Source organism: Hordeum vulgare, chromosome 5H (genome assembly GCF_904849725.1).
Source record: "Hordeum vulgare subsp. vulgare chromosome 5H, MorexV3_pseudomolecules_assembly, whole genome shotgun sequence".
Taxonomy (NCBI): domain Eukaryota; kingdom Viridiplantae; phylum Streptophyta; class Magnoliopsida; order Poales; family Poaceae; genus Hordeum; species Hordeum vulgare.
The window spans coordinates 34395800-34411119 of NC_058522.1; positions in this window are offsets into that span (position 1 = coordinate 34395800).

Genomic DNA, 15320 nt, shown 5'->3' on the forward strand with positions numbered 1-15320 from the left:
CCACAGTGGTACGGCAACCCTGTGATGGAAATCATGTTGTTAGACAACGGTGAACCTTCGAACTATGAAGAAGCAATGGCGGGCCCGGATTCCAACAAATGTCTTGAGGCTATGAAATCCGAGATAGGATCCATGTATGAGAACAAAGTATGGACTTTGGTGGACTTGCCCGATGACCGGCGAGCCATAGAAAATAAATGGGTCTTCAAGAAGAAGACTGATGCAAATGGTAATGTAACCGTTTACAAAGCTCGACTTGTCGCAAAGGGTTTTCGACAAATTCAAGGAGTTGACTACGAAGAGACTTTCTCTCCCGTAGCGAAGCTGAAATCAGTCCGAATCATGTTAGCAATTGCCGCCTTTTATGATTATGAAATTTGGCAAATGGACGTCAAAACAGCGTTCCTTAACGGGAACCTTAAGGAAGAGTTGTATATGATGCAACCAGAAGGTTTTGTCGACCCTAAGGGTGCTAACAAAGTGTGCATGCTCCAGCGCGCCATCTATGGGCTGGTGCAAGCATCTCGGAGTTGGAACAATCGCTTTAATGAGGTGATTAAAGCGTTTGGGTTCATACAGGTTTACGGAGAAGCCTGTCTGTAGAAGAAAGTGAGTGGGAGCTCTGTAGCTTTCCTCATACTGTATGTGGATGACATATTATTGATGGGGAATAATATAGAGATGTTTGAGAGCATAAAGGCCTATTTGAACAAGAGTTTTTCAATGAAGGACCTTGGAGAAGCTGCATACATATTAGGCATCAAGATCTATAGAGATAGATCGAGACGACTCATAGGTATTTCGCAAAGTACATACCTTGACAAGATATTGAAGAAGTTCAATATGGAAAACTCAAAGAAAGGGTTCTTGCCAGTTTTGCAAGGTATGAGATTGAGTAAGACTCAGTCGTCGACCACGGCAACAGATAGAGAGAAGATGAGTTCTGTCCCCTACGCTTCAGCCGTGGGCTCTCTAATGTATGCCATGCTATGTACCAGACCTGATATTAACCTTGCCATAAGTTTGGTAGGGAGGTACCAAAGTAATCCCGGTACGGAACACTGGACAGCGGTCAAGAATATCCTTAAGTACCTGAAAAGGACTAAGGAAATGTTTCTCGTTTATGGAGGTGACGAAGAGCTCGTCGTAAAGGGTTACGTCGACGCTAGCTTCGACACAGATCCGGATGACTCTAAGTCACAGACCGGATACGTATATGTGTTGAATGGTGGGGCAGTGAGCTAGTGCAGCAGCAAGCAAGAAGTCGTGGCAGCATCTACATGTGAAGCGGAGTACATAGCTGCTTCAAAAGCGGCTCATGAAGGAATTTGGATGAAGGAGCTCATCACCGACCTTGGAGTGGTTCCAAGCGCGTCGGGTCCTATGACACTCTTCTGTGATAACACTGGAGCCATTGCCATAGCCAAGGAGCCCAGGTTTCACCGGAAGACGAAGCACATCAAGCGCCGCTACAACTCCATCCAGGACCATGTCCAGAGTGAAGCGATAGATATTTGTAAAGTACACACGGATCTGAATATTGCAGACCCGTTGACTAAACCTCTTCCACGAGCAAAACATGATCAACACCATAATGTTATGGGTGTTCGATACATCACAATATAACTAGATTATTGACTCTAGTGCAAGTGGGAGACTGTTGGAAATATGCCCTAGAGGTAATAATAAAATGGTTATTATCATATTTCCATGTTCGTGATAATCGTCTATTGTTCATGCTATAATTGTATTAACAGGAAACAGTAATACATGTGTGAATAAATAGATCACAATGTGTCCCTAGCAAGCCTCTAATTGGCTAGCTCGTTAGTCAATAGATGATCATGGTTTCCTGATCATGGGCATTAGATGTCATTGATAATGGGATCACATCATTGGGAGAATGATGTGATGGACAAGACCCAATCCTAAGCCTAGCACTAGATCGTATTGTTCGTATGCTAATGCTTTTCTAATTTCAAGTATCTTTTCCTTCGTCCGTGAGATTGTGCAACTCCCGGATACCGTAGGAGTGCTTTGGGTGTATCAAACGTCACAACGTAACTGGGTGACTATAAAGGTGCACTACGGGTACCTCCGAAAGTGTCTGTTGGGTTGGCACGAATCGAGATCGGGATTTGTCACTCCGTGTGACGGAGAGGTATATCTGGGCCCACTCGGTAGAACATCATCATGAGCTCAATGTGACTAAGGAGTTAGTCACACGATGATGTGCTACGGAACGAGTAAAGAGACTTACCGGTAACGAGATTGAACAAGGTATAGGTATACCGACGATCGAATCTCGGGCAAGTTCTATACCGACACACAAAGGGAATCGTATGCGGGATTGATTGAATCCTTGACATCGTGGTTCATCCGATGAGATCATCGTGGAGCAAGTGGGAGCCACCATGGGTATCCAGACCCCGCTGATGGTTATTGTCCAGAGAGGTGTCTCGGTCATGTCTGCCTGTCTCCCGAACCCGTAGGGTCTACACACTTAAGGTTCGATGACGCTAGGGTTATAGGGAATTGTTATACGAGGTTACCGAAAGTTGTTCGGAGTCCCGAATGAGATCCTGGACGTCACGAGGAGCTCCGGAATGGTCCGGAGGTAAATATTGATATATAGGACGGATGGTTTCGGACACCGGAAGTGTTTCGGGCGTCACCGGTAACGTACCAGGACCACCGGGACCACCGGAGGTGGCCCCGGGGGACCACCGAAGGGGGGCAACGACCCCGGGAGATAAGGTGGGCCAAGTGGGGGTGGGAACCAGCCCTTAGGTGGGCTGGTGCGCCTCCCCACTCAGCCCATAGCGCAAGGGAGAGAAAAGGGGGGGGGGGCAAACCCTAGGCCAGGTGGGCCTAAGGCCGACCAGATGGTGCGCCACCCCCCTCCCCCTTCTGGCCGCCGCACCTCCCATCTGGGGGGGCTGCCGCACCCCCTAGGGTGGGAACCCTAGGGGTGGCACCCCCTCTCCCCTTCCCCTATATATATCGGGCACTTTTGGCCATTGAGACACACGGTTTTTCCCTCTCTCTCGGCGCAACCCTGTTCTTCTTCCTCCTCCTCTCCGCCGGTGCTTGGCGAAGCCCTGTCGGGAGACCTCGTCTCTCCATCGACACCACGCCGTCGTGTTGCTGGAGTTCTTCCCCAACCTCTCCCTCCTCCTTGCTGGATCAAGGTGCGGGAGACGTCACCGGGCAGCACGTGTGTTGAACGCGGAGGTCCCGTTGTTCGGCACTAGATCGAAATCGCTACGAGTACGACTCCATCAACCGCGTTCTAGCAACGCTTCCGCTTAGCGATCTTCAAAGGTATGAAGATGCTCTTACACCTCTCTCGTTGCTGGTCTCTCCATAGGAAGATCTGAATATGCGTAGGAAAATTTTGAATTTATGCTACGTTACCCAACAAGTCATTGACGTTCAAAATCGTCAAGATCAAGAGCCCTTACCACGCTTTGTTTGGACGACCAGCTTACGCCCGTTTCATGGCCCGGCCTTGCTATGTGTACCTCAAGCTTAAGATGTCGGGTCTCAATGGCACCATCATCGTCGATAGAAATCGAAAGATTGCCCAGGAGTGTGAAGAAGGGGACGCCGCCTACGCTGAGTCGGCGTGTGCAGCCGAAGAGTCAAGTTCCATAGAGCCAACGGGGACCAAGCTGACATGAGCCCATCAAAGAAACCCACGGTCGACTCTGAACTGCCCCTTAAGTTTAAACCGGCCGATGATACCAATCATGTGGATTTTGTCCCTGGCGACTCTTCAAAGCATGTAGCGACCCAACTCAAAACGAGTCAAGCCTCTGTGTTTCTATGCCATCCCTGGATCAGTATGATGGCACACACAGTACATCAATGTATATATCAAAGTGCAATCACATGTAAATAGCGTAAAACTGATATATACCTTAAATATTTCAGCGGAAGCAGTCAAGGGAGTGGAGTCCCAATAAACACCAATGGCAAGTTGAGTGTAGACCGTAACCCTGAATCGTACTCTTACTCGTCGAAGAAAAAGATCTGCAACATAAGACGTTGCAGTCGTGTAGGTCAGCATATTGAATATGCGGCAAGTCACATATGAGAGGGGGAAAAATATAATCATCTATCTCTACATGCATATATGGCAGGTGGTGTTGTAAGTTTTGGCGTAAAGCAAATTTTCTCCTACAACAAGAGAGGGCTAAAAAGCAAAATGTTACTACATTGTTGGTTGTTAACGAGATGGTTCCGCCAACCAGTTCTCGTACCCGAGTTGTCAATAATTACCCTCATCAAATATATTTAATGGTGTTGAGAAATCCATATAACTTCAGTTCCTTTGGCTCAAGTTGTCCACGACCGTGGACACGGCTAATCGATTAGGTTTGAATACTCTGCAGAGTTTTGCACACGTTCCCCACAAGATTTGATCGCCTCCGTGTATGTCCTCACACTTCAGGGTGTTTGAAGACCGGATGATCAAAACATGGTCTTTCAACGGGTCCCTCTGAATCCCTGTCGGTGCCCATCCATTCCTACCGTTCGTCTACATCTGCTAGCACCGCCTGTCCAGAGTCGCCGCGTTGTCCAACCAAGCCAGAGCCCATAATGACTTGTGGCTGTGCAGTTAAGCCTTGGGTCTTGAAAATATCCGTCCGTCTCTTTGAGCCTGGGTGAAGCTTTCCACAGGATGTCATGGCCTCTCCAGCATCCCGGGTCATCCACTCGGTTCTACAGGGAGCCGATCAACCGCCCTTCACCCAGAGTTGCATTGCGTCCGAGGTCTTGAAAATCTTGTCTTAACAGGTCTTGATTATTTAATCAACCTCGCATCACTCGTGTTATGCACTCAACCGAAATCCCGTCTACTCAAGCATAGCAATATGAAATTTGTCGTCCCGGGCCAAGTATCGGGGTTGTTGTGTGCCTACCACATGATACTACAATCTATACTAAAATTTCCAAGTACCTAAGCAGCATGCAATTGGGCATAGGATGGTAGAACTACGATGCATAAAACATAGGTGATAGTATGATCAAAGTGACTTGCCTGGTATTACTTGATGAAGATAGTCGCTCTCATAATCCTAATAATTCTACTCGCCACACTCCGAGCAATCTATCGTAAACAAATAGCATTCAATAAACATTCATGCCAAAAAGGAAGAACCAAGAGAACATAAGAACAAAGCATGTCTTGGTTCAAAATAACAACATACTAAGGTTTAATAAAAAGGTACTAAGTGTGTTGTAAAGTGAAGGTGCATGAATGAGATCAAAAGAGTTAATGGACGATGAACTATTTCTATATAAGCTCGACTTGCATACACTATGGGATATGATCAAAAATATTGGGAGAACAACATGAATGTTGTTTGACAAATAGTATAAGACATAAGAATTTATTTGTAGAAAGAATTTCTTGAAATGGAGCACTACAACGCAAGTTATAGCGAATTGAAGTATGAATTGAATTTGCATTCAAAAGGTCAAGAGAAGTTGAACTGAAGTACCATGGTTACGTACAAAAATATATGACATGAGTGTTTAGGGGTAAAAGGAATCAAAAGAAAAGGTGGTACGATTTGCAAGATAAGATCAAATGAATGTTTGAATACAAATTTGAATCGCTCAAATATGTAAGGTTCAAAGGTCGAAACTAATGATGTGCTGGATATAGGAGATCAATATGAGCGTGTAGAAGAAAGAATTACTAGATTTGAAATAGCGGATCAAAAGATACAAATTCTTCAATATAACATTTAATCGGCTTAGAACGATGTGAACACTTTTGGGCACTAATAGATAAATCAGATTTGATCAAAATTATAAGTTGAAAAGTTAAAACTAATGATACAAACGTGAATATTACTTTGATACAAATCCGACGCAATTGGATTCATCTAAAACGGAGCTACGGATAAAAAGATATGATCAAAAGAAGTTTGAATATGAATATGAACAAATTTCGAAATTTGAAAATTTAAAAAAGTTGATATGATAGGTTCACAGGATAGATGGGATCAAGACGAAACTCTAGGCGTTGGTTTCATCTAATTCGGATAAACGAGTAAAAAGTTATGGCTATTTGAAAAATCAGGGCCAAGCTGTTTTACGGAAGAAAAGTGCTATGTCTAAAAGAAATCTAGTACTAATGTGCAAATACGAACAATAAATAATATATCTAATTACTCTACCGTACACTAGTGTAGGAATACTAGTCTAGAAATAATAAACTACGGGAGTAAAAAATACGAAGAAAAATACCTTTAGAATGCAGAGTAAGAATTAATTCCAATGAGGAGACGACTTCGAGAAATCCCGCCGAAGAGAAAAGAATATTTTTATTTAATAAATCTAGTTAAACCAAAAGATTGATTTAACCCGAAATAGTTGATTTTTTGGATGCTCCTATGGATCTATATTTATAGGTGGAAGGGAGGTCTAAAGGTCCATAGGTAGGCGATGTGGGACTAAATATATACGTAATGTAGGGAAACTAGAAAAAAGAAGTAAAAATGTGCCTCATGGGCCAAAGGAATCGGCCAGCCGCGCACACAGCGCACGCACACGTGCTGGTTGGATCATGAGTTTTTTTTTCTCGCGAACGAACAAATTTTTTTTTAAAAGAAGAAAAACGTATAAATGAAAAAGAGAGAACATTTTATATAGGCATATTATATATCGAAATTTTCAGAATAAAAGTTTCTAAAACATGAACATATTTTCAAAACCAAAAAAAAATACTTTTAAAAAAAAATATTTTTTTGCAATAACTTTAAAATGAAAAGGAATTTGAATTTGAAATAAATTGCAAATACTTAAAATTTGAATCAAGACATAGTCTCTGATTATGGAGGGTCATTTTCCTCCTCTCGTTTGATTTTTTTTTTAATCAAAGGGTTTTGAAAATATTCAAACTCAAAATTGAAAAGGGATTCAAAATAGAAAATTTTGGGAAAGTCATTTTATTCCCTCTCATTTTTTTGAGAAGTTTCAAATTCCACTCAAGTTTCAATCACTCAAACAAACAAACAATCAATCTAATAATTATATTAACATTCCAAAATTTATAATTTTGGGATGTTACAAACTATCACACTTAAAATGAATCTCGTCCTCGAGATTCGAAGAGGCTAGAAAGAAAATGTTATGGTTTGGGGGGTCTTCTAACAAATATAGTCTGCTGCAAAGTGGGGTGCTACCACACTTAAAATGAGAGTTACTGGTCGCTCAAATTTTTAACAATCCTCTGGGGTCTTGGCATCTCGCTCGTCACATTCTTCATGGTAACTTCTTTGGTGAAGTTCTTCCATTATATTCATAATGTTTCCATCAAAATCGAGGGTTCTTCTGTTGATATAAGATTCTTCCGTCACTGGGTCTTCTTAACTGACAAGTCTCGTGACCATTCTAAATAACCTATCGATGATTTCTCATGGTGGTCTACCATTTGTGGTTATCCTGCAGAGATAAGGGTCTTGGCTTCATCCTCACCGTAAAATTTCCTACGCGTCACAACAACTGCCATGTATATGGGCTTTTCTTATACCATTCTAAGGCTTAAATAAAAGCTTCAAAGGACGTCGTCTCTCACTATGGGTAAGTCTCTCAGATTTACCATTCCGAATAGCAAGAGAATGATAATAGTAAGTCGTCATGGTGGCCAAGCCATGTCGCACTGAAATCATTACCTTGTATAAGGCTTAGTGAATCTCGTATTCTAACACTTGGGCATCCTCACAAGCATTGCAGAATATCTCTTGTCCACGAACGAAGTTCGGATAATCCAATGATTCTGCAAGCTGAACAAACATCTATCGTTTCTTCACAACTCTCAGGTTTTCGTATGCTCCTAAGAAAACATTTGCCGAAACAAGTTTCCTTCTCCAAAAAGATAGTACTTGATCCTTGTTAGTCCCGGGGTCTGTGGGTTTCAGGCATACTTGGGGTAAATGTGACACGCCGCTCGGTAGTGGGTGGTTCCTTCACACAAGAAACAAGTCACCTGACTAGTTGGGCATTCCTCAGCTGTGTGATTTTCTTCACAATGAGTGCATCCATCCTTGTGTTCTTCCTGGGTATGTCCTATTTCTCCATAGATCTTGCATGCACAAGTCTTCTCCTTCAGATTTTCATAGTACTTCTGAATAAGTCGGGATCTTAACAAAGTCTTCTTGAATTCGTCCCAGGTTTCTGCTCCACTAAATCCTTGTATGGCATGATGCATTTTCCACCAGATTGCAACACTTTGGGTAAAGTACTGGAGAGCGTGTTCCACTTCATACTTCCTTGAGATCAAGTTGCTCCCGAAGTGGTTCTCCATGTTCTGAATCCATATTTTAGCCTCCAGCTGGGTCATTGGTCCAGAGACTACAAGTCCAGCTTCATACTTCATCTGGTAGGGTTGAGGTTTTGGGGATGAGACGGGTAAGAGAGGGAGGAAGATACACACAGTACAAACGATATTTTTGAGAATAGGTTTTATTTGTGGCTGTCGAAAAACACACACCAATGACGGCTCACAAATCATCGTATCTAACGTGGGTATATAACAGGGGTTTGGACTTCTAATGGTCATATAAATATTCCAACGCTTCAGGGTCTTCGAATTCTTCGGGTCTTGAGAGTCTTCAATTGGTTCAGCTTCAATTCTTCAATGCATGATGAAATCCTCTTTACTTTGAAGCGGGAGTCGGTTGATCCTTCACGTGGTCAAAGGGGAAAGGGCATTGTCTAACTATTTGAGGTGAGAGAGAACGTTTGATGAAATCAGAAGAGATGAGAAGTAAAAGGTGTTATTGAAGAATTTTTAGAGAGATCCTATCCTAAGAAATTTCCAGTTTCTAGGGTCACGTCCTACAGTCAACATGTGCTCTGATACCATTTCTGTAGTGACCCGACTCAAAACGAGTCAAGCCTCTGTGTTTCTGTGCCATCCCTGGATCAGTATGCTGGCACACACAGTACATCAATGTATATATCAAAGTGCAATCACATGTAAATAGCGTAAAACTGATATATACCTTAAATATTTCAGCGGAAGCAGTCAAGGGAGTGGAGTCCCAATAAACACCAACGGCAAGTTGATCGTAGACCGTAACCCTGAATCGTACTCTTACTCGTCGAAGAAAAAGATCTGCAACATAAGACGTTGCAGCCGTGTAGGTCAGCATATTGAATATGCCGACAAGTCACATATGAGAGGGGAAAAAATATAATCATCTATCTCTACATGCATATATGGCAGGTGGTGTTGTAAGTCTTGGCGTGAAGCAAATTTTCTCCTACAAGAAGAGAGGGCTAAAAAGCAAAATGTTACTACATTGTTGGTTGTTAACGAGATGGTTCCGCCAACCAGTTCTCGTACCCGAGTTGTCAATAATTACCCTCATCAAATATATTTAATGGTGTTGAGAAATCCATATAACTTCAGTTCCTTTGGCTCAAGTTGTCCACGACCGTGGACACGGCTAATCGATTAGGTTTGAATACTCTGCAGAGTTTTGCACACGTTCCCCACAAGATTTGATCGCCTCCGTGTATGTCCTCGCACTTCAGGGTGTTTGAAGACCGGATGATCAAAACATGGTCTTTCAACGGGTCCCTCTGAATCCCTGTCGGTGCCCATCCATTCCTACCGTTCGTCTACATCTGCTAGCACCGCCTGTCCAGAGTCGCCGCGTTGTCCAACCAAGCCAGAGCCCATAATGACTTGTGGCTGTGCAGTTAAGCCTTGGGTCTTGAAAATATCCGTCCGTCTCTTTGAGCCTGGGTGAAGCTTTCCGCAGGATGTCACGGCCTCTCCAGCATCCCGGGTCATCCACTGGGTTCTCCAGGGAGCCGATCAACCGTCCTTCACCCAGAGTTGCATTGCGTCCGAGGTCTTGAAAATCTTGTCTTAACCGGTCTTGATTATTTAATCAACCTCGCATCACTCGTGTTATGCACTCAACCGAAATCCCGTCTACTCAAGCATAGCAATATGAAATTTTGTCGTCCCGGGCCAAGTATCGGGGTTGTTGTGTGCCTACCACATGATACTACAATCTATACTAAAATTTCCAAGTACCTAAGCAGCATGCAATTGGGCATAGGATGGTAGAACTACGATGCATAAAACATAGGTGATAGTATGATCAAAGTGACTTGCCTGGTATTACTTGATGAAGATAGTCGCTCTCATAATCCTGATAATTCTACTCGCCACACTCCTAGCAATCTATCGTAAACAAATAGCATTTAATAAACATTCATGCCAAAAAGGAAGAACATGAGAACATAAGAACAAAGCATGTCTTGGTACAAAATAACAACGTACTAAGGTTTAATAAAAAGGTCCTAAGTGTGTTGTAAAGTGAAGGTGCATGATTGAGATCAAAAGAGTTAATGGACGATGGACTATTGCTATATAAGCTCGACTTGCATACACTATGGGAGATGATAAAAAATATTGGGAGAACAACATGAATGTTGTTTGACAAATAGTATAAGACATAAGAATTTATTTATAGAAAGAATTTCTTGAAATGGAGCACTACAACGCAAGTTATAGCGAATTGAAGTATGAATTGAATTTGCATTCAAAAGGTCAAGAGAAGTTGAACTGAAGTACGATGGTTACGTACAAAAATATATGACATGAGTGTTTAGGGGTAAAAGGAATCAATTGAAAAGGTGGTACGATTTGCAAGATAAGATCAAATGAATGTTCGAATACAAATTTGAATCGCTCAAATTTTTAAGGTTCAAAGGTCGAAACTAATGATGTACTGGATATAGGAGATCAATATGAGCGTGTAGAAAAAAGAATTACTAGATTTGAAATAGCGGATCAAAAAATACAAATTCTTCAATATAACATTTAATCGGCTTAGAACGATGTGAACTAATAGATAAATCTGATTTGATCAAAGTTATAAGTTGAAAAGTTAAAACTAATGATACAAATGGGAAGATTACTTTGATACGAATCCGACGCAATTGGATTCATCTAAAACGGAGCTACGGATAAAAAGATATGATCAAAAGAAGTTTGAATATGAATATGAACAAATTTCGAAATTTGAAAATTTAAAAGAGTTGATATGATAGGTTCACAGGATAGGTGGGATCAAGACGAAACTCTAGGCGTTGGTTTCATCTAATTCGGATAAACGAGTAAAAAGTTATGGCTATTTGAAAAATCAGGGCCAAGCTGTTTTACGGAAGAAAAGTGTTATGTCTAAAAGAATTCTACTACTAATGTGTAGATACGAAGACTAAATAATATATCTAATTACTCTACCGTATACTAGTGTAGGAATACTAGTCGAGAAATAATAAACTACGGGAGTAAAAAAAATACGAAGAAAAATACCTTTAGAATGTAGAGTAAGAATTAATTCCAATGAGGACTCGACTTCGAGAAATCCCGCCGAAGAGAAAAAAATATTTTTATTTAATAAATCTAGTTAAACCAAAAGATTGATTTAACCCAAAATAGATGATTTTTTGAATGCTCCTATGGATCTATATTATAGGTGGAAGGGAGGTCTAAAGGTCCTTAGGTAGGCGATGTGGGACTAAATATATACGTAATGTAGGGAAACTAGAAAAAAAAAAGTAAAAAGGTGCCTCATGGGCCAAAGGAATCGGCCGGCCGCGCACACAGCGCACGCACACGTGCTCGCTGGATCATGAGTTTTTTTTCAAATTTTTTTTTGCGAACGAACAAATTTTTTTTTTAAAAAGAAGAAAAACGTATAAATGAAAAAGAGAGAACATTTTATATAGGCGTATTATATATCAAAATTTTCAGAATAAAATTTTCTAAAACATGAACATATTTTCAAAACAAAAAAAAATACTTTTTAAAAAAAATTATTTTTTTGCAATAACTTTAAAATGAAAAGGAATTTGAATTTCAAATAAATTGCAAATACTTAAAATTTGAATCAAGACATAGTCTCTGATTTTGGATGGTCATTTTCCTCCTCTCGTTTGATTTTTTTTAATCAAAGGGTTTTGAAAATATTAAAAGTCAAAATTGAAAAGGGATTCAAAATAGAAAATTTTGGGAAAGTCATTTTATTCCCTCTCATTTTTTTGAGAAGTTTCAAATTCCACTCAAGTTTCAATCACTCAAACAAACAAACAATCAGTCTAATAATTATATTAACATTCCAAAATTTATAATTTTGTGATGTTACAAAGCAGTTCACCATTGGGACCGAATTGGATCTCAAATAGGAAAGCGCGCTCACCGAATTCATTCATGAGATTCGGGACATCTTCGCATGGAAACCTTCTGACATGACAGGTGTTCCGAGAGAATTCGCTGAGCACCATCTCAATGTAGATCCTAAGATGAAGCCGGTTCGTCAATACCTTCGTCGTTTTAATGAGGAAAGGCGCAAGACGATTGGAGAAGAAGTCGCCTGACTTTTAGCTGCTAGTTTCATTGTTGAAGTTTTTCACCCTAAATGGTTGGCTAACCCGGTCCTATTTCTCAAGAAGAACGGGGCTTTTCGCATGTGCATTGACTATACGGACCTTAACAAAGCCTGTCCCAAGGATCCCCTTGCATTACCCCATATTGATCAGATCATACGGCGGGTTGCGAGCGCTTATGCTTTCTGGATACGTACTCACGGTACCATCATATCAAGATGGCCAAGGAGGACCAGGAGAAAACAACCTTCATCATCCCCTTTGGTGCCTTTTGCTACGTCTCCATGCCTTTTGGGCTCAAGAGTGCACGGGCGACTTATCAGCGTTGTATCCAGAACTGTCTCCATAGTCAGATTGGACGCAACGTCCACGCCTATGTTGATGACATCGTGATAAAACCGCAGAAGAAGGAAACGCTTCTGGGAGATCTCAAAGTGACATTTGACAACCTCCGGGTCTATGATCAGATGAAGCTTAACCCCACGAAGTGTGTGTTTGGGGTTCCTGCAGGAAAATTGCTTGGGTTTCTAGTGTTTGAGTGTGGCATAGAAGCTAACCCGGACAAGGTTAAGGCGATTACCTTGCTTGGGAAGCCGGCCAACATCAACCAAGTCCAGCGTATGGAGGGTCGCATCGCGGCACTTAGTCGCTCCATAAGTCGTCTGGGTGAGAAGGCCATCCCGCTCTATCAGTTTCTCAAAAATACGGACCACTTAGTCTGGACTGATGCGGCCAATGAAGTGTTTGATACACTAAAAAGACAACTTGCTGAGCCGCCCGTGCTGGCAGCCGCAGCTGACAAGGAGCCGATGCTTTTGTATATTGCCACTAATTCCAAGGCGGTAAGTGTGGCAGTGGTTGTAGACCGCAAGGAAGAAGGCAAGGAATACCCAGTCCAGTGGCCGGTTTATTTTGTTAGCGAGGTGTTAACCTTGTCCAAGCAGCGGTATCCACATTGGCAGAAGTTAGTCTTTGGGATCTGTATGTCAAGCCGGAAGTTGAAGCACTGCTTTTTGGAGCATCCCATTACCATGGTCAGTTCTGCGCCCATTGGGGACATTATACAGAACCGAGAGGCTACGGGGCAGGTTGCTAAATGGGCGATAGAAGTTGGTCCACATCATGTGAAGTATGCGCCGCATACTACCATCAAGTCTCAACTCTCAAGCCCTTGTAGACTTTATCAATGATTGGACCGAGCTACAAGTTCCGCAAGATAGGCTAGATAACACCGATTAGACGATCTATTTCGACGGATCTAGCCAATTGGAAGGTTCAGGCGCCGGAGTGGTGTTGACATCTCCAAGAGGGGACAAGGTTTGCTATGTTCTGCAGCTTATGTTTCCTTGCACGAGCAATGCAGCTGAGTATGGAGCTTTATGATACGTCTGTGATACGTCTCCAACGTATCTATAATTTTTGATGGTTCCATGCTATTATCTTGTCAACATTGGATGTTTTGTATGCATTTTATAACTTTTTTGGGACTAACCTATTAACTCAGTGCCAAGTGCCAGTTCCTGTTTTTTCCGTGTTTTTGACCCTTTTCAGAGAATAATATTAAACGGAGTGCAAACAGAATAAAATCTTCGGAATGGTTTTTTCCATAACAGAAGATACGCTCGGAACTTGAGAACCAAGGCCAAGGATCCCGGGGGAGGCCACAAGCCCCCTAGCCGCGGCCTGGGGGGCGCCTACCAGGCTTGTGGGCCCCCCGTGGCTCCTTTGCCCTACTTCTTCCGCCTATAAATTCCCTAAAAATCTGAAACCACGAGAGAGAGCCACAAAAATACTTTTCCGCCGCCGCAAGCTTCTGTCTCCGCAAGATCCCATCTAGGGCATGTTCTGGTGCCCTGCTAGAGGGGGATTCGGACACGGAGGGCTTCTTCATCAACACCATTGCCTTTCCGATGATGCGTGAGTTGTTCACCATAGACCTTCGGGGTCCATAGCTAGTATCCAGATGGCTTCTTCTCTCTCCTGGATCTTCAATACAAAGTTCTCCATGATCTTCATGGAGATCTATCCGATGTAATCTTCTTTTGCGGTGTGTTTGTCGAGATCCGATAAATTGTTGATTTATGATCAGATTATCTATGAATTTTATTTGAGTCTCCTCTGATCTCTTATATGCATGTTTTCATATCCTTGTAATTCTCTTCGAGTTGTGGGTTTCGTTTGGCCAACTTGATCTACAATTCTTGCAATGGGATAAGTGCTTGGCTTTGGGTTCATACCGTGCGGTGTCCTCACCTAGTGACAGAAGGGGTAGCGAGGCACGCATCATGTTGTTGCCATCAAGGGTAAAAATATGGGGTTTATATCTATTGCATGAATTTATCCCTCTATAACATGTCATCTTGCTTAAAGCGTTACTCTGTTTGTTATGAAATCAATACACTAGATGCATGCTGGATAGTGGTCGATGTGTGGATTAATAATAGTAGATGTAGACAGTATCGGTCTACTTGTCTCGGATGTGATGCCTATATGTATGATCATTGCCTTAGATATCATCATGATTTTGTGCTTTTCTATCAATTGCTCGCCAGTAATTTGTTCACCCACCGTAATACTTGCTATCATGAGAGAAGCCTCTAGTAAACACTATTGCCCCCGGGTATACTTCACATCATATTTTCAGCTCTACACTTTCACTTTGTTGCACTTTCCGCCTTTAGATCTCACTTTGCAATCAATCGTGAAGGGATTGACAACCCCTTTATAGCGTTGGGTGCAAGTTTGTTTGTTTTTGCACACGTACCCTGGAGACTTGCCTTGATAGTCCTACTGGATTGATACATTGGTTCTCAAACTGAGGGAAATACTTACTGCTACTGTGTTTTTTTTGACCGGCTATTGTAGGGAAAACCCCCCACAGCCATTTTCTG